Consider the following 19868-nt stretch of genomic DNA (forward strand, 5'->3'; position numbering starts at 1 on the left):
CTTTTTCAGAAGAGCTGAGCATTCACAGCTCCAAATTAAGTAAAAAACCAAACAAAACAAAAACAGAGGCATCTAACCCTAGGGGCCACTTTGGAAAATAAGGATCACAACCTCCCTCTGAATAAATTTCTCCATCTCAGGGGGAAAGAATAATATTTCTCCACCTCATACAGTGTTGTGAAGCTTCATTCATTACTTTTTTCTAAAGTGCTTTGCAAGCCTTGACATAAGGCACAATAGAACTATAAGGTATTATTATTATTATATTAGAATCCTATTTACAGCCATTTACAAGACCAAAATTCCATGGAGTAGAAGCCAATTTTTGACTTGTTGCTTCCATTAAATGCACGGTTTTCATATTGGAAAGAACTCTCCCCCCCGCCCCCTCCCTGCCCCGGTGGTTGCAGCTAGGAAGAACCTACCATATCAATCCAACATTTATGGGTTTAAATGAATCCTAACATCATTCTTTGTACATTATACAAAGTATCAAAGCATAGTTTTTCCATGTACATTTTCATTAGCAAAAAATTCAGTCTAGGAGATACAGACTGGCCAAAATGTTCAAAAAGAGGAGCCTTAACTCCATATTTAGGTGCTTTGACATCAATTGGGCTTATGTTCCTAAATCATTTAGGTTCTTTTGGAAATCTAACCGTTGGCCCCTAATTATTTTTGAAAAACTTTTGCCGTTGTTACTGAGATTGACTTACCTCCAGCATAACTGTGTCTTCATGTGCTAAAAGTATTGTGAATTGTGACACACAGCATCAATGGTGTTCCCATGTATTTAAGTGAGAGAGATGCATAAGTCAATGTGAGTTTTGCCTGATTAAATATTTCAAGATAGGGTCTTAAATCAGATCACTTGCTTGAAATAATAAATAAAACAAGTGATTAATTTTATCAAGAGGGTTATGTATGAGGACTGGCAACAGGGAAATGGGAACAAGTTAAAATGTGGTGGATGTAAGGGAAAGAAAGAAAATACATTCAAAAACAGGTTAAAAGGCCAAAATGGGCATTAACAACATGTTACCTTAAAATACATTAAAATAAATGCCTATAACCATATACATGTACCCTTCAATTTTCTTTCTAATTCTTATTTCTCTCTTCAGACTGTCCCAATAATTAATTCTTGCAATTTCTTTTTGGGGTGCTGTGCACATTTCTTGTGCTATATAAATAATAAGCAGCAGCTCATATTCATACCAGAGCCTATGCCAGTTTATGCTGTGGGAGGGCAGTAAAGGAGCAGAGCATCCTCAAGAGAGGATAGCATTATCCAGAAGGGGGCACAGCTAGAGAGGACTGATTTTCTGCCTCCTACCAGCACAGCTCCTATGCAACAACATATGACCTTCTATTCTGATTAATTGCCCCCTCTGGCATGGGAGGCTGATGCAGGCGAATGTAAATTACATCTCCCTGTGTCAGCTTGTCTGAATCTGAATCTTTAATTGTACTTATGAGATGAATATAGTTTCTTCATTTTTGTTTTACTGATAAAATTAACAGATTAACTGTACCGGAGGATGAAAGTGCTAGAGCTGGCCAAAAAATGGTGTGAAAATATTTCATTAACATTTTTCAAAAAGGTTTTCATGACTTTTTGTTGAAATTTCAAAAAACAGATTTTCAACTATCTCTAAAAATCACAGAAGAGACATCCGGACAAGAGGCAGCACAGGAAGCCTTTCCCACCAACCCCCACCAATGTACCTCAACCACAAACCGGAGTGCTATTTGCGGCAGTGGTGGATTTAGAGTTAGTGGGGCCCTATGCTTTGGCCCCCACCCAAGAAAAAGAACATTCTCTTATCTCCCCTGCCCCTGGTTTTTCATTTTTTTCCCCTTCATCCTCCTCCTATATTATAAATAGAAAGTAAATGAAAATAAAGTGAGGTACCTTGATTTTTTTTGTAATCTAACTTTTTTTCCCCCCCACAGACCACTTGAAAAGTGCTGAGGGGCTTGGCGAACCACTTAATAATCTTTCCAAACATTATTTGTACTGTAAGCTAACTATTGTAAAGTTTTTTGGATAAGAGCGCTTTATTAAAGAAACCCAAAACCCAAAACATAACAATCTTTCCTCGGTCCACCTGAATGGAATCATCGGACTACAGTTTGAGAACTTCTGGTCTAGATGGAAGCCTGTATTTATTTGTATTACACTAACGTGAAAAATGTGTAAATATAAAAAGTATAGATACATGAATGGAAAAATAAAAGTTAACTTCCTTTGAAGAAACTTTTACTCAATTTGAAAAAAATTTTTTATTCATTTTGATTTTGTAAAGAAAAAAAGTGTAGAAAAAAGCTATTAATTCATAAGTAATATTTTTCAAAGAGGCACTTTCAATTGTCAATATTGCAGAACTTGTCAAGTGTTCCTGACTCGTATTTCACAAATAATTTTTAACTCGTTTCAATACAGAAGAAGAAAACTCACCACAAGCATTTGTGACAGGTATTGTTAAAAATATTTTCAGAATCATTTCTACAGTTGGAAAGGTTGCCTGCAAACCATTATGTACAAGTCTATACAAATAACTGGTGATCTCGAAGCACAGACCTCATCATTTTTGATAAAATGAACGAAATGTTTCACTTCATCTTCAAAAACATTTGTGTCTATGTCCTCTCAGTAGAATTCACTTAATTTCTTACTGTAGTTGCTTTTAGCATTTTCGTCCATACTTCTGTCAAAAAACACACAAAATGAATCAATTTTCTTTAGAGTCACCTCTACTCTGCAATTGCACTATTACTGTATCACAAACATTGATTGTCTCAACAATGATCTTCTCTTTCCCTTTTACATGGATTTCATAGTCTCCAGTTTCATCGAAAAATAACTTCCTGGTTTTTTTTACGCTTCTCATCGGATATATCAGAGGAACCTATATATTCTGTTAATCATAGTGCCTCTGCTTCCACCGAGCTATAGTAATTTCGGACTTCCATGACAAAGATTGTAACTGAGGCTAACAATTGTGCAGCATTCAATGAATTTGTATCAACCTTTTGCAGTGATTTGCTGATGGTATTAATTCTATGAAGTAAACGGTTCCACAAAAGAGCAAAAACAGCAATATCATACTTCTCAAACTCTTCTGCTAAAGATTTTGCTTCGGTTTTCACACATGGTTTTTCAGAATGTGATGTGGCCAGGAGAAGCAGGCAGAGACCTGCATGGGCTGAACACCCACCCACAGGTGGGGGGAAGGGCGCACCATGGTTCCATCAGCGGCCCCTTGAGTGCCCTGCTGCCTCCGCGCACCCATCTCTGCTCACCTCCCCTCCCCTCGCTAGCCCCCTACCCCACCTGCAGGCTCTGCACCGGCTCCTGCAGCCAGCCCCATCCCCCAGCTGCCCCCCACCCCGTGGGCTGCAGCCAGCCCGGCGAGAATGCAGGAGGGAGGACGCAGGGGGCAGCCACGCAGCCGGCGGATGGAGAGAAGCGGCGGTTTCCCCTTCAAAGCGCCGCTTCTCTCAGGCCGGCTGCCCCGTGCTCCTCCTGCAACCTCCTGCCCGCATTTGCAGCGCCCGCCACCACCCGCACCTCCCGCCTGCTCCCCTGAGGCTGCAGGTGAGCCTCCCTCCCTGCTCTCCTGCCCCCCACCGCTTCTGCCCCTGCAGTCTCCCCCACCACGGAGCGGGCTGCCCAAGTACCTGGCCCTGGGTCCTCCCGTCATTGGGGGGGGGGGGGGGAGAGGGTGGTCCTGTGCCAGGACATGGTATGTTTCGTGGTAAATCTGCCCCTGATTTACAGTGTGTGACTGGTCACTCAAGTCACAAAGTACTGTCATCCAATCAGAAAGCACAAACAACTTTTGTCAACAGGAGAGCGACTATCAAAAAGATTTCAAGATGGGGGCCACGCAAACATTCACGTGGAAACTCATTCCCCACAAGTATTCACAAGATTTTCCCTTTCTTGCAATTAAAAAAAATAAATAAATCACTATGAGTGCTTGCAGAAATCAGATCAGAAGTGTTGATAATATCAAAGCAAGTTTCTGGGTTTTAGCTGAAAAAATATTAGTAAATGCTATTTGGCCATGAGCACTCAGCACCAGTCTGCAATAACTTACATTGCTTTAACCTCAGGGCTCGGGTGCAGGAGAATCTAACAGATCTGCTAGCCACACAGCCCTCTTCAAAAGACTTTGTGGGGGTGAAAAGGAAGCAAATCACAGAAGCAGTATTTCCCTCTTCCTCACACCTCAGCTGGAACCTGCAGGCTCCCCCTCTGCTTGCAGGTATATAGGAGGCCATACTGGACCCTCAACAATGACCTCCAACAGAAAAACTGCCATGTCCTTGTCACCTGACTTTCATCCGCCATTGTCACTACTTTGGGCTTCTGTGCTGCTAACACTAAGCAGGAAAAAGTAGGTACAGAAAATTTAACAAATAAAACCCCACGTATCCAGAGTTTGTCTGCGTCTTAGTACTATGCTGCAGAGACAGTAGTTTTCTAGTAGCATTAGAACACTTTAACAGAATCCTTTGGGGAAGTATACTAGAGCTGACACTATTAGAGCTGATAGCAGCATATACAGGTTCAGTGTACTCTGGGTATCCAATCTGGAGAGGCAAACAGACAAAATATGGTGATTTTTTACAAGAAATAGTTTTCCCCTTCAGAAGTCAGCAATATGATACATAACACAGATTTCTAGTTCAGCACGTAGTTCAAATGAGTGACAAAGGATCAAATCTTTTATGACCAACCATTTCTGCTAAATATATATTTTGTTTTATCTGCTCACATCTCCTTTTTATGCAAGTTTGTTTTTATTGGACCATGGGCAGCAAATTCCTACAATTTTATAGCCATGTGACATTGTTGCCATTGCTTTTAGCACAGGAAATGGTACATCTGTTAATAAAGAGACTGAAGGAACTCTCCCATGAGTCACTAAAAAGCATTTGCCAAAACTAATTAAACTAATGCCAAATGTGACAAGTCAGTTTAAGGCCCATAGCAATTTACAGTACATTGGGATTTTTGGGTGGGGGTTGGGTGGTGGGGTTAGTGGAAGATTGGGTTAAGAAAAGGAGAGATGCATGTGTAAAATGGCATATCACTTAAAGCTTCTCTGTTTCTCTAAGTCTCCTTCCATTTAGGAACCAGTTTTATAATCAGTTTTTAAGACGATGTTCTTTAATTTTAGTCATAAATAGCTCTTACATCATTTATCAGGAAATTGGAATTTAAATTGGAAAAATCATGATATTGCACAAACTAGCGATTGTGCTAGAGTTTACATTTTAATCTTTCCTTTACAAGCATAAACTTTTTTTATATTAATCTAAAAGCAAAACTATTTAAGGCAAAACTGAGATCATGGTTGACTTGTGGATGCTGTTATACTTGAATAAAACCTGCAGCAAAATGGACTGCCAGAATTACACTTCTAAAGAGACTGTCAGACTTTGATTTCCCTAGAGGAATACATGAGAATACAAAGATTACATTTGCAGTACTGAACTGTTCAAATGACACTAGAAATCTCTATGCGCCAATTTTCCAGATCAGTCCTATGACTACTGGCATAGTGTGTGATTGACAACCAGTTCATCAATATTTGTTCTTCCCTAAACTATCAAAATACTCCATGGGAGTAAGCCAAGAAAAACAGCATAGGTTTTGATAATACAACTGTAAAAGTAATTCTTCCCTTTTTCTATCACACTGACACAGCCAAATTATTACATTAGAAGTCAGCAATCTGACTAAGCCCAATTTGACTAGATTTAACATCAGCAAAGTGTTAACTAAAAACAAGCTGAATGTCAAAGATATTGATTGCAATAAAGTTGAAAGAAAACTACCAGTTAACCGGTTTCTGACAAGCAAAGAGATATATACAGAACTTGTGATGACAAATGTTGAACTAAGTACTCCATTTACTGCCTTAGAGACACCTTTCTGAAACAGGAATCTTCTTCTTGGGGCACTAATACTTTATATTGTAATATTTTACATCAATGAAAATAAAACCAGTGATACTGGATAAAATCCGTAAGTGCAATAATCAGAATTTGCCCATGTGTACATACTAGAAAAACTGGGCAGCAGCGGCAGGAAAGTGTGGAAACTGGCTGCCTGGATTTTACCTCCTACAAAAAGTTCAGGAACAAACCACGTTGCATATCTTCTGCGCTGTATTTTGCTGAGGCAAATGGCAAACAATACATGTATGGCTTCCCTGGGCAGCAAGTGGCCCCTCAATGCAGACTTTTTACTCTGTTGCACTATAATTAGTATAGGACAGATTTTGCCACCTGTACTCACCTGGAGTAGTTCAAGAGCCTCCATACAGTATGTTGCCTGTGGTTAGTACTGCTATCTGCTGCATACTATACTGCTGCAAAAATTACACGGGCTTCATATTCACTTCAAGATGAAAATCATGGTATTGGTTTTGAGAAGACTTAGAATCATAGGACGGGAAGGGACCTTGAGAGGTCATCTAGTCAGTCCTGCCATGAGTATAGGGAGTATTATCTAGACCAGGGGTAGGCAACCTGTGACACACGAACTGATTTTCAGTGGCACTCACACTGCCCGAGTCCTGGCCACCGGTCCGGGGGGCTCTGCATTTTTAATTTAATATGAAGCTTCTTAAACATTTTAAAAACCTTATTTACTTTACATACAACAATAGTTTAGTTATATATTATAGACTTATAGAAAGAGACATTCTAAAAACATTAAAATGTATTACTGGCATGCAAAACCTTAAATTAGAATGAATAAATGAAGACTCGGCACACCACTTCTGAAAGGTTGCTGACCCCTGATCTAGACCATCCCTGATAGGTGTTTGTCTAACCTGCTCTTAAAAATCTCCAAGGATGGAGATTCCACATCTCCCCTAGGCAATTTATTCTGGTGCTTAACCATCCTGACAGTTAGGAACTTTTTCCTAATGTCCCCTAAACCTCCCTTGCTGCAGTTTAAGCTCATGGCTTCTTGTCCTCTCCTCAGAGGTGAAGACCACCAATTTTTCTCCCTCCTCCTTGTAACATTTTTTATGTACTTGAAAATTGTTATGTCCCCTCTTCCTCAGTCCCTAGATCTGAAAACAGAGTCCATGTTTTTTTATTTTTAAAGGCACAGTGTAAAACTCATCCATTGGCCAGTTTCCTGAAGTGCTAATAAATTAACTGTATTTTTGTTTATAGCCAACTGTGGCTTTTAAAAAATTTTTAGTTGACATCGGTCAAGCAAATTAGATTTTTTATTGTGTGTTTAAATAGGTAGAGACAATCCAATGGATTCATATAAAAAATAAATACTAGTTAGTCATAGAAAGAGAAAGGTCTGCTTTATGAACAAATCCACAATTTATTTTGCTTCTTAATTATTAGTGCAAAAATATATTTCTCCAGTTACAGGTAAATAAGAATGGAAAGAGTGATTTAAATGCTCATCCATATTCTTCATTAGTTGTAACATTCTGTACAGAGATAGGTTCTCTTGTTTTAAGCACAAATTGAGATAAAAACTGTTCCTTAGATATAATGAATTTTTGGTTTATGGTGTGTTGGGAAACCATACGGAGCACTGCAAGAGGATTTCACTTGGATTCAGTTTAGACTTTACCTTAGAAGTTGTATGGCAAATTCATTTCAGAAGACAGTCTATCCAATCAATCACACCACATTTAAAGCCTTTTCAAAGTAAACAGATGTGTAACATAATATAGCAGATGTTTCCCCATGTAAGTGTTAAGGCCCCAGTTAAGAAATGATTAATGCCTTGCTACTAACTTTATGCAATATTAGACAGAAATCCATTGATAATCCAAGTTTCAGCGTACTGTTTGATATATGACGACAGTTAGCACCAGGATTTTTACAGGGTAGGGGAAAACAAACAGTCACATGTGGAATGAAGAACAGGTTGGATGATTTTTGAAAAATATATGTGAAGAGTTAAAAAAAAAAAAAAAAAAAGAGCTTTAGCAGAAAGATAAGACCCCCTCAGCACAAAGACAAAAAGCCTCAACAAATACTACTAAGAGGGAATCTCACAAATTGCCTTGCTCAGTATAAAGTAAGGGCTAAAATAAGAGAAAAAGAATAAGCATAGAGCTGTTCAGAGGGGATGTGGTATTTTTTCTTTACTTGTTGATAATTTATAAATGTCAGTAACAGACATATACAAATTACATTTGAAGGGACAAAGCTGATCGTACAAAAGTGTTCAGTAGTATTGAAAAACTTCAAATATAACTTGCAAACACACTTGTAAATCTGTAGGAAACTCTTTGACTTCAATGGAATTAATCCATTTTACCCAGTTATATCCAAGAGCAGTATTTGGCTCAATATATTTTAAGACAATCTTAAAGTGATAAATAAATACCATCAAATGGCTATACCAGTTCATGAAATTATCCTCACCCTCTCTCATGCATACTTCCTCCAAGTACAAAACACACATTCAAATGTAAAGTTCTAGAAAAGCAAATACAGAGTTGCAACAAAAATTAAATTACAAGAAAGCATAAAGGACATTTTTCTTACCCTCAGCTTCCCCCAAAAAAGCTATCCTAAAGGTTAACGTCTTAAGTTCTTAAGGGTAAGATGAATCAAGCCTGCACTAAATGCTTTACTTGGTTTTCTTATTTAAAAAACAAATTCTAAACAATTTTTCAATATAACATGCATACACAAGCACATACAAAATAAACAGGTTGTGATTTAATGGAAAGCAGAGCTTTTGGTATTGATTTTCTTTGTTTGCTTTGGAACTAGGACAGCTTTTTGGTTGTACCTCAAATACCATGTTTGGCCCATTTGAATATTTCTTTCCAGTTAATTCAGATCTGTAAACTAGGAAATCTCTTGAAAATGAGGCTTGGAGAAACATTAACAAACATAACTGGCAAATGCACAGTTCTCTACAAACAAATATTAGCCTAATGTACTTTCACTCCAATATTGTGTACGAAAGGACAAATATAGAGATGCAAAGAGAAAGTTGGGATTTTATTTCCCTCTCTCATTCTTATTCTCTCTTCCACCCAGCTTTATTTCAATTGTCTTGTAAAGATGGTTTATTATGGAGCCAGCACCACTAAGTGGAAATAAGGGTGTGGACCTCTTCGACACAGTGGCCTCCTGAGGCCAAAAAGAGACCTGCAGAATTCTACGTTAGATTTCTTTGTCACTCATAAGATTGAGGAAACTTGCACAAGCCCCACACTGACAGCCCCAGTTTTTGGGCCCAGATAAGCAATTTAGAAACAATTTAAGCTTATATATTTTTAAATATCAAGACTAGTATTTTTCATTGCAGGGATAACTTTGAAAACTAAGTGTCAGACCGATTGCGAAAATGAAAAGGAATATGCATCTGGGTTCTATTTCTGCAACAGAGACTAAAGACCGCCCCTATATTTTCAAAAAGGCAAGACAGTTAAGCTTAGGGGTATATCCAAACAATCATTTTGCTAACCCTCCTCCCCAAAATCCTCAGGCCAGCCTTGTGTCTAGTTCTGTGATAAACATGAGGGGAATTAGTTACATTTAGGGAGGAATACAATGAATAAAAATGCTTCATAACTAGCCAAAAATGCTCAGTACAGCTCTGACTGTTCTAAACAATCCTTTGAGGAAAGGGCTTTAAAGATGTGGGTGTGGAGTTTGCTTCCCCCCTTTACTGATGAAGCAGCTTACATGGGTGTGTTCAGAGAGGGCTGAAAATATTAACAATCTCACACACAAACCAAAATAAAGCCAAATCAATTGAAAAAAAAAAACCCCACAAGTCAGAACACTCAGAACCCCGCCTCAACCAATCCTGAGGAAAGAGGACACACCTTTTCCCGAACCCTGTTTCCTCCTCCTTGTATATCCCATCCAGCCATGTGATAGATAGGGATCTCAAACCTTTCCGGGCTGCTGCTTTTACTTTGTCACAGGCCACGACTGCTGCTGCAAAGAACTTCTCAAGCTCAACTTCTTTGCAAACCTCCACTAGTCATTCCAGAAGTACCTGAAGGAGAAAAGAGAAGCCATGGGTCAACCTGCTGCTGCTGCATTAAGTGGGAGTCCTGTAGTAATCAACATAAACCAGAAACTAGAAATTGTAGAAAACTGATAAGTGAAAATTGATATGTTGTTGTTACTGGGAAGACATCAGCAACTCTGTTCATACCCTATTCTTTCTGGCAGCCTGGGGAACCCTACTCTTCACACTACCCCCCACATTAATCTTGTGAGACCTACTCTGCTGGCTTCCTGACACTGTAGCTAGGAAAGACAGCCACAGTTAAAGATCTCCCACCTCAAAAACTAAAGGATACCCTTTCTCCAAATGACCACCCAGCTCTTCACCTACAGGGTCTCACTCCCACCCGGTCAACCATTAGGGGAAGCATGGAGGGTTGAAAGACACTGGGCCAGAGAATGGAAGGATTCATGGATTGTGTGGTGGGGAATGCCTGGAGCTGATGGATTGGAGGTTGGGCAGGGGTGAAGCGAAAGACAGTATTTTACCCAGGTAATAGTATACATGTCACTAAGTGAGGCAGAACATTGAGGGAATCCCTTGTTAGAATTTTGGAAGTGTATCACTGCTCAGGTCAACACAGTGAATTACGGGCTGCAAGTCTGTTTTAAAATGAAGGCAAATGCAACTTACTCCATCTCACGTAAATCAGCTGTGGCCATCAGAGCTGTAGGAAGTTGTCAATTGGGCAAAAATTTTGGACCCTCATAGTTTACTGGAAGTGGGCAGAAGCAGACAGACATTCTCCAGAAGTCCAAACCCCAGGAGTAGAGAGAGAAAGTAGGCAAAAACAAAATAGTCTCAGAATGGAGAAAGTGTAAGGGTTATACTGAAAGTAGTGGTGTTCCTAAAACAAAATATTTGAAACCATAACCTGGCCCTATATTTATATAAAGGACCTTGTTAACGCGCTGTTACGTTAGTGTTGGAATCTACCAAGAAAATTTATGTCTGCGTGTTTCTTTACATAGGAACCCAAAGGGGTGTTTTTCTAAGGGTCTTATTTTAGTCACGTAGGTGCAAAGACTTACCAGATATTGGAAATGTGACAGCTGAAAATAGTTCACGTCTATCACTAGCTAAGAACTGTGTAACGAAAACTAAGTTGTAGGCACTTTCAGGAGAATGATATTTGGTTTCTTTCTTAAATTCTGCTATTGAAAGTACCTAGAGCAGAGGTTCTGAAACTGTGGTTTGCGGACCACTAGTGGTCCATGAGCTCCATTCAGGTGGTCTGCAGATAGTTCCCTCTAAGGTGTGCACCTGGGCAGCCGCACACAAGAAAATGAAGGGCCACCCACCTAATCAGTGGAGCCATGCAGGCTCCACTAATTATGTGCCTGGACCATGGAGAAGTGCTTCAAAAGAGATACTATAAAGTGTTTGGATTACATTCACACACTATTTTAATACTGTATATTTAGTATATTGAGCAAAAGTTATCATAGCTCAAATCCAGCTGAACCTGAAAATCATCCTAGAAAATAAAACACATAATACAGGACTTTGGGCTACCTCCAAAATTTATCATCAAGATAGCATTAGTGAAAATGTACCATCTTAAGAGGCTGCAGAACTGGAACAGTTAAAAGTTCCTGGACCCTATACAGGTAGGGTCTGAAATTCTGTATATTGATTAACACAGAAAGCCATCTTTTTGTTCCTAAGCCAGGGAAACTTTGTTGATGTTTAGCATCTCAAATTTTCTTTCCATCAAGCAAGGCAAACAAATCCCTAAAAACAAAGAACTAGATTGGCCTTTAAAAAAAATAAAACAAAAAAACAAAAAAAAAAAAAACCAACAAAGAACACCCACCACCAAAGGAAGACAAAACAGAATTGATTCACATATATTGAGCGTGCAGAAATGCAACAAGGCTTAAAGCAGAGATCCCCAATTAAGATTAAAGAGGGCAGTGACAGCCATTTGACATCAGAGCCAGTGTCAAATGTATCAGGAAGCCTGCTTCCCATGAAACAAGGATGCTTAGGCAACTGATGACAAAAATTATTTTTCTCATCAAAATGATGATGTTGCAAAGTGTTGACCTGAATTGGGACACTTCTTTGTTCTGCACTGGGACGGAAACATTGAAAATGTATTTACAGCTGAACTGTGGCTCATTATACAGTGACCTAGTACAGAGACCTTTTGTTTAGCAGCAGAGACAAAGTGAGCATGCCAGCCAGAGAGTATAACTGTCTGTTTCATCTGTCTCTTCATGAAAGGCTTTTGAATCTCTTTTGGCTGCAGCTAAGCTACAGTAGCAGTTGAAACTGGATAGAATTCTATACATATGAATTAATATCCTTCACAAGGATCCAGACTGGGACACGCTATGTTCAGTTTATTCCAGAGGTGATGCTAATATAAAACTGCTCATGAAATGTGTATTTCAAAATGTTTTGCTCCCCTTCTCCTTTCCCACCCCTAATTTTTGGCACTGGGTAATGGAAGGGGGCAGAAAGAATGTACAGTGAACCCGATACCTGGTTTATTTCCACAGGAACATTTTTGAAAAGTCCAACTCTTTATTATGTTACTCCATAGCTGACAGTAGCAGATGAAGACATTTTAGAGTTGTAAGTAGTAATAAGGCATTTAAAATTTCCTGGAATATAAACTAACTATAGCTATGCCAGCCACTGACAGATACAGGAGGACCGGAAACCTTATTCTACTTTCTCTGATGCTCAAAGGCTCCGATTCTGCAAGTACTTATACTACTCTTCTTCTGTTAAGGATGGGCCTAACTACAAGGGGACTACTGGTGCGTGTGCACGTGCGCAAGATCAAGGCTGAAGTGCCTCTGGATGTGTTGGAGATGCATGGTTGAAGCTGCTGGAATTTGCAGACATTGAGCTAGACTCTGCTCTGACCCACACTGGTATAAATCAGGAGTAAGACTCTACTAAAGTAAATGGAGCTGCATCAGTTTAATATGGGTGAGAACAGACAGTTTTACCCCTCAAAACTAGGGATAGGCCTAAGACAAGAGGCTTCAGTGTTAATATCTGTTGAGAAGAACAGAGGCAGTTCACAGCATAAGGCAAAATCCTGTCCCCCATCTCTGCAGCCATTGGTCATTTTCTAGCAGAACTGGTGCTAATGTGAGGTCTGTGTTCAGGGGGGTACGCTCCCTTTCATGACATAGCCCATCTCTTCAGGATTGTCTCTCGGAGAGCCACTGCACATCTATGATTTGATCACTGGGCAGGGGGATCCCCTGGACAATATCTCCAGGTAGTAAGTGCACAAGGGTCTAATCAAGCCTAATCAAATTCTGAGACTAGAGGAACAGCTATAGTGCTGCTCTGCCGATACAAGGAAGCAGTGGGAAGGAAGAATTCCTTCCTCCAGCCCCAGCAGAATGCCTCAGCGTCTAGCATGGCTGCCCAGTGTATGCATTAGGGCATTTGAGGCCATAAGCAAGTCCCACACTCATTGATTCAGGCTGTCTGTAAGCATATTCAATAAGACAAGTTAGGAAGGATGGGCACTGGGTGGGAGTCAGGAGAGCTGGGTTCAATTTCCTATGTAACTTTGGCCAAAATTACTTAATCTGCCACAGTTGACCATCTGTAAAATTGTGGATGATGCCTACCTAGTATTGGGAGGCTAAAATCCGTTAATGATTTAGAACCTCAGATGTAATGGTAACAAAGGCCAAATAAATACCGATAGATAACAATGCATTGTTTACATTTGGGACTGCACATTCAGGAGGTTATCTTTGCAAGTGCTCAGAATTTGCTTTCAATAATAGTTTGAATTCTGCAGAAACTGACACATAAGCCTTCACACACCTGGGCAGGCTTCCTGTTTCCTGCTGGCAAATGTATTGACCTAGTTAGACTGCACCACTGTGAGCAGGATGCCTGCAAGCATCAGTAGCTCATGTTTAGCATCTAACCTGGTGACAGCCTCTGAAAGCTCAAATCCAGTTGAGCTGAAATCCTTCCTTTCATCCCTGTTTGCTCTCACAGGGTCAGGGCTGGATTACCCAATAGGAAGACTAAGCATGTGCTTTGGGCACCAGCAAAGCAGGGGGCACAAAAAAAAAGGGGGGGGGTGTAAAAAAAATTGATTTGTTATTTCAAAAAATAAGACAAAAAAAAAACATTGAAGTAGTCATCATGGGAAAAATCAGAACTTTGTTAGACTTCCTTACACTCCACAACACACTTTTCCCCCCCATTTTTCTGTTCTCTTTTTATTACTTATCTCCACCTAAACCAGGGGGGCATCCTACTAACATAGATCGAAATAATGCAAGGAAATCAGATCCTGTCATGTGTTGCAATACATTTATGTTTTATTATTGATATATTCTTCTGTGTTATATGTACTTGATTCATTTGTTTTGTTGTATACACACACAAGAATAGTGTAAGTTGCGTAATTTTTTTTCTTCAATTCAGATAACTGAGATAAGGGGAAGGATGAAATGTAACCAACTGAGTAGAGCACAGAAATATAAACTGTCAGAAGAAAAAAAAAAAAGCTACTTTTTTTTCCAAAATCTTCCAAAGCTGACATTTTTCAAAGAAAATCCATCAGAAGCAACATCTTCTCTCAGTAGCACAGACATCATTCCAAAACCTGTAGGTGTTTCAGAGATTGACCCTTCTTCTATTGGTGAAACAAAGAGCATTCCAGAACATGTGGATGTGTCAGAGACTGTAACTGATCATCCTACTCCTGGTGGTAAAACAGACATTGTTCTAGAAGGTGTGGATGTGTCAGAGACTGAACCTGATCATGCTGTAAATAATAGGAGAAAAGATCCTGGTATGTGGGTTGATTTCAGTACCGATGATGTAGCTTACTGGATAGATCGTGGACCAAATAGCTGTCAACACCACACTGGGCCATTTGAGAAATCACTTCAGACTTTTACCAATGGCAAACAAAGAAGATATTGTCCACAAAAAAATATTTTTCGGCATGAAAGTGAATAGTGAGAAATACACTCAAAAATGGCTACTGTATTCACCATCAGCAGGGTCTGTGTACTGTTTTGTTTGCAAACTTTTTGCATATAAACCTTCAACAGCCTGGTTTGCTACAGATGGATTTAGTGACTGGCAGAATACTGTTTTAATTGAACAACATGAAAATAGCACTACTCACAGAGATTCAATGTTGACATATTTAAACCAAAGACAGGGCTTTGGATTGACACAAAAATTGGAACAAAAAATTAAAGGGCAACATGTCTTGCAGCATGTTATAGATGTTATTCAAACATTAGCTGAATATGGTCTGCCTTTCTGGGGAATCAAATGACATTTGGATCATTGAAGAATGGAAATTTCTTGGGATTGTTGGAGCTTGTGGCTCAGTTTGACCCATTTTTAGCAGGCCGTATCTCAAAATATGGGAATGCTAGCAAAGGTAACCCATCATACTTATCCAAGACAATATGGTTTCATGGTCTCATGAGTGACAGTTTGTTCAGCTATTGTGGATGAAATAAGTACTGCTGGGTACTTCAGTTTCTCTCGACTCTACACCTGATCTTTCACATATTGATCAATTGAGTATTGTACTAAGATGAGTCTCCCACAGATGGAAAACCAGTTGAACTATTTAGAACATTCCTCAATTTGAAAAGCCACACTGGTGAAGAAATGGCAAATCAAGGACTGCATTATCTGTGCCAAGTTTGCAAAATAGACTTAAAGTGCAGAGGTCAGTCTTATGACGACGCTGCCAACATGTCAGGGCATTCTCAAGGAATGCAGAAGGTTTTAGAACAGAACAAATATGCCATATTCATACCATGTGCTGCACACTCTCCCAATCTTGTTGGCCACAGTGTGTTGATTGTTGTCTGGTGGCAGTAAGTTTTTTCTCAACAATCCAGTTACTTTATACATTTTTGTCTGCCTCAACACACCGATGGGTAGTTCTTAAAACATATTTGGGCAATGATAGTGTGTTAAAATCTCTTTCTAATACTCACTGGGAGGCACATGCAGTGGCAAAAAGTGCAATTCTGGAGTCCTACTCAAAGATTGTGGATGCATTAGAAAGTATAGCTGAAGACCAAATCACAAAAGGGGAGAAAACTATGAGAGGCAGAAAACATTGCAAACAAGATGCAAGAACTAGAGTTTGTATTCATGTTGCCCGTGTGGAATGCAATTTTACAACACAAATCAAGCTCTCCAAGAAAAAGAATTGGATTTGAAAATATGTGCAGACCTCTGTCAATCATTAGCAGACCACTTTAAGCTCATATGAAGAGGAGAGGTGAAGTGTACAAAGTAGTATCAAGTAGATTTTTTTTTCCTAAATGATATGGACTTATCTGACGAACAATATTCACAAGGTTCCCAAAAGCTAGTTGACTCATCCCCTGTTGACTTGAACATGAATCTCTGTGGAGAAGTATGGCAGTTCCACTATTATATGCACGCAAAGTTTAATGAAACAGGAAAAATGAAATTCAGTCACATTGATTTTCATGACACAATATTGAAAGACTGAATACAATGTGTATTTCCAAATGTAGAGATCGCACTATGTATTTTTCTAACATTGATGATTACTATCTATCTGCTCTGCAAAATGCTCTTTTTCTCAGCTGAAAAGAATAAAAAACCCTCCAAGAACAACAATGTGTCAGGACAGACTTGATTCACTTTCCCTATTGTGTATGGAAGCAGATATGCTTCGTCGAGTCAGCTTCGATGAACTTACCCAGAATTTTGCAATCAGAAAATCTAGAAAGAAGCCATTTTAATTTCAGCATACATGTAAGTTGTCATTTTGAAAAATAAAATTTTATGGTATAGTATTGTTTTTATTTTCAATTACATATGGGGCACACCATAATCTTTTCAGTGCTTAGGACCTCTAAAGGTCTTAATCCAGCCCTGCACAGGGTATTCTGCTGCATCAGTGCACACTTTCTAAACACTTTTCAGGTTGTGCTTCTTCAGGGTTTTAGCTATACTTTGTATAAGTCTAAATGTGTAGTCTGTAAAAGAAAGATATGCCCTTTAATACTGAAAAGTGTAGGCATTTCTTATGTAATCACATTTTCGAGTTTCTCCTAAGAAAATGGCTTCCATATAGAAACTGTTAGTTCAAAGTAAAATTAAGAATCAACACATTGTCATGTGATACTTTAGTATAATGGTTACCATTAAGTCAGCATTTACCAACTGTTCTCAGACATACAACATCTCTTTTCCTACACTTTTACACTTGTTGCTAAAATGTTGACTTTTAATCAGAGGCCACTCAGTCTTCCATTTTAAAGGATTCAGAGGGGTAGGAGGCATTGAACTTCACTATACAGAAATCACTTCATCCATCAGTGAAGTGTAACCCTTCCAGGCCAAAATACAGCAATCAACCTATCAAAGGGGGCACCTACAGTAGCCCCTTCTAGTAGAATGTTTCAGTACTGAGCTAGAGAGAATAGTGGCATTGACTGAATCACCAGCGGTACTTCCTGCAGTAACTTTGATCTCCATTCTACATACTGATGTAGTCCACCCCTGCTTAATTTGTGCAATCTGATTGGTTCATTGCTCAAGACATTATGGCTGCAAGCCAAACTCTTATTCCGGTTTTCATTGATTGTGCAACAGAAAGCTGGGCTGTAAGCACAGGTGCAGCCAGCATGTCAGTTACGGGGTCCAGTGACCACTGGGAGTTGTAATCTCCAGACAGAGGCACAGAATGGAGGGGTCTGCTAACTAAGCATCATGTGACTGCCTACTGGAGGCTTTTTAAAGTCCTCCCGCTTCAGTCTGAGGAAGTGGAGGGTTGGGATGAGTTCCTTCTTGGTGGGAGGCCTTGGAGAACTAAGTGCAAGGGCGTATTCTTTCCTCTTGGCTGGCTAAAGTGAGGAAAGCTTCTGGGAATTACTGCCCAGTGTTTTAAGTCTTCTGTGACCATTTTGTGGATAATGAAATAAGTCCTGAGGAACAGGCTTTAAAAGGAGTAAAAGATGGAGCTTTGCTTTGATTTCTTGGCTGGAAAAAAAAACACCAATGAACCTGTATAGCACTAATTGCAAATTTTCCAAAGTACCTTGCTGCAGCAAAGAGTTGCGTTTCCCATAGTAGGGGTTCCCTTGACTTTCAGTATAATCTGAACATCTGACATCCATCTGAATGGAATAAGGCAATTTCCTATTTAGTTTAAAGCAGAGTTTACAGCCTCTTGTTGACCCCCTCAGAAATTAAATTTGAAAGAAGGATTGGTTCCTATTCGATTAGGCAAACTTCAATGTAAGGTAAAGCTGATTGAAATCTTTTGGGTAGTTAATACTGTTGCAAATGCATTTCAGGAGAACTCTGCTGTTTTAACTGACTGGCTGGCTTGTGTGGTTCTTTAAAAATGAATTTAATATTCATGAGTGAAAGAGACCATCTTGAGAGCACTGGAGACTGACAGTGTCCATATGCAGAGCAGGTACAAGCAGGGGCGGAACAAGAGCAAGCTTCCTCTGCACCCCCACCACGGTGCCTCAACTCTGGCCTGCAGTATCCAAACCTACTGGCAAGAGGAGAGGTCAGTCTCATCCATGCTATTCTTGGCCTCTGCTCACATTGCCACCAGGAGTGCCAGTAGCAGTGGTGGTTTTTCTAACCTGGACAACTGTTCATGAGGAATTGGGCTGCAAACACTCCTACGGTCCACCATGCAGCCTTCACATAGTCACTCCTTTTGGTCTCTACATTAAATGGGGTTTGATTTTACTTGAAATTATAGCATCTCTTTCTTGACTGTAAAACTCACCATCCATTTTTTTTTAAATGGACAGATGTGTCCCACCCAGGTTAAAAATTCCAATACCTTGAAGCTGTGGAGTAAAATAAAATTCTTCTTGGTATTATTAAAATGGACTTTGCAGCTTTTGTTGCAATTTTTTCTGGCTCCTCTGTCCTCATATGCCTTTTTCTGTAGCATGCTTTTTCCAAGCAGAGACACTATATTCTCCCCCTTTCCCAGGGAAAGCCCATGAGAGAAGGAAAAACAAACTAAAACCCCTCCCCCGCCCCTCCCCCCACACTGGGAAGGGAGAGGATTTTGCAGCCATTATGAGGAGCAGAAAATTGCACAAAGCTTCAAGATTTGAGAGGTTCTCTCAGGGAATTTGGCGCGTGTGCAGACAGGTAACCCCGCCCTGGTGCTCACTGGGTCTGCCTTCCCCCTCAGTATTGCAGAAGCACAATGGAAAGGGCAGATGTGAAAAATGAGTTCTCTAGTCACAATCCACCACCTCCCCCTAGTTAATGTTTAAATGAAAGCAATCAAACTAATTCAATAATTTTTATATGGCATTTCAGAGATACATAAAACACTACTTGCCCCAAAGTAGCTCTCCATCTAAAGACACACATGTAACACGATGAGTGTTAAACAGAGGCAGGAAGAGTTAAACTAATTAAACCATGTGGTTGCTTTAGTTACTTGCATATCTTTATGGTTTTGCTTTTATATATAAAGTTTATATTTTAACTAAGATTGTAGCAATCAATAATAAATGCAGTACAATTGTAATTTGCACATGTTGAGAGAAAAATGGCCCTGTGTTTATAGGCAAATAATTCATTTTATGATCAGGGAAAAGAAAAGAGAAAAGAGCTATTCATTTGCAGTGAACCAATGGAATGGAGAATTTCATGTGGAAATTACTGTATGGAGAAAGCAAATTTGACATATGTATACACATACCACTTTCAAAGCGCATGATTTTACAGTAATACGATCAGTCTCAGTGCTGATGAGAATGCTCAGTTTGTACTGTTACAATTAGGTACTTACTGGTATCTAATGGACAAGCTCTCAGATAAA

The 19868-nt window shown here is 39.5% G+C and overlaps 1 protein-coding gene across 2 annotated transcripts in view; it reads right to left on the reverse strand.

Annotated features, from left to right (window-relative positions):
- ERCC6L2 (ERCC excision repair 6 like 2) overlaps nucleotides 1–19868 on the reverse strand; it is a 157931-nt gene that overhangs the window by 133428 nt on the left and 4635 nt on the right. Inside the window, exons 1-2 of one of the 2 annotated variants that reach the window (XM_043546396.1) lie at nucleotides 10679–10782; nucleotides 9855–10030 (exon numbers count right to left, since the gene is read on the reverse strand). The gene's annotated coding sequence lies outside the window, so the exon portion shown is untranslated. Of the gene's footprint in view, nucleotides 1–9854; nucleotides 10031–10678; nucleotides 10783–19868 lie in introns of those variants that run through there. The other variant, XM_043546390.1, reaches the window with a different exon arrangement.

This window comes from Chelonia mydas, chromosome 5 (genome assembly GCF_015237465.2).
Source record: "Chelonia mydas isolate rCheMyd1 chromosome 5, rCheMyd1.pri.v2, whole genome shotgun sequence".
Classification (NCBI taxonomy): Eukaryota; Metazoa; Chordata; order Testudines; family Cheloniidae; genus Chelonia; species Chelonia mydas.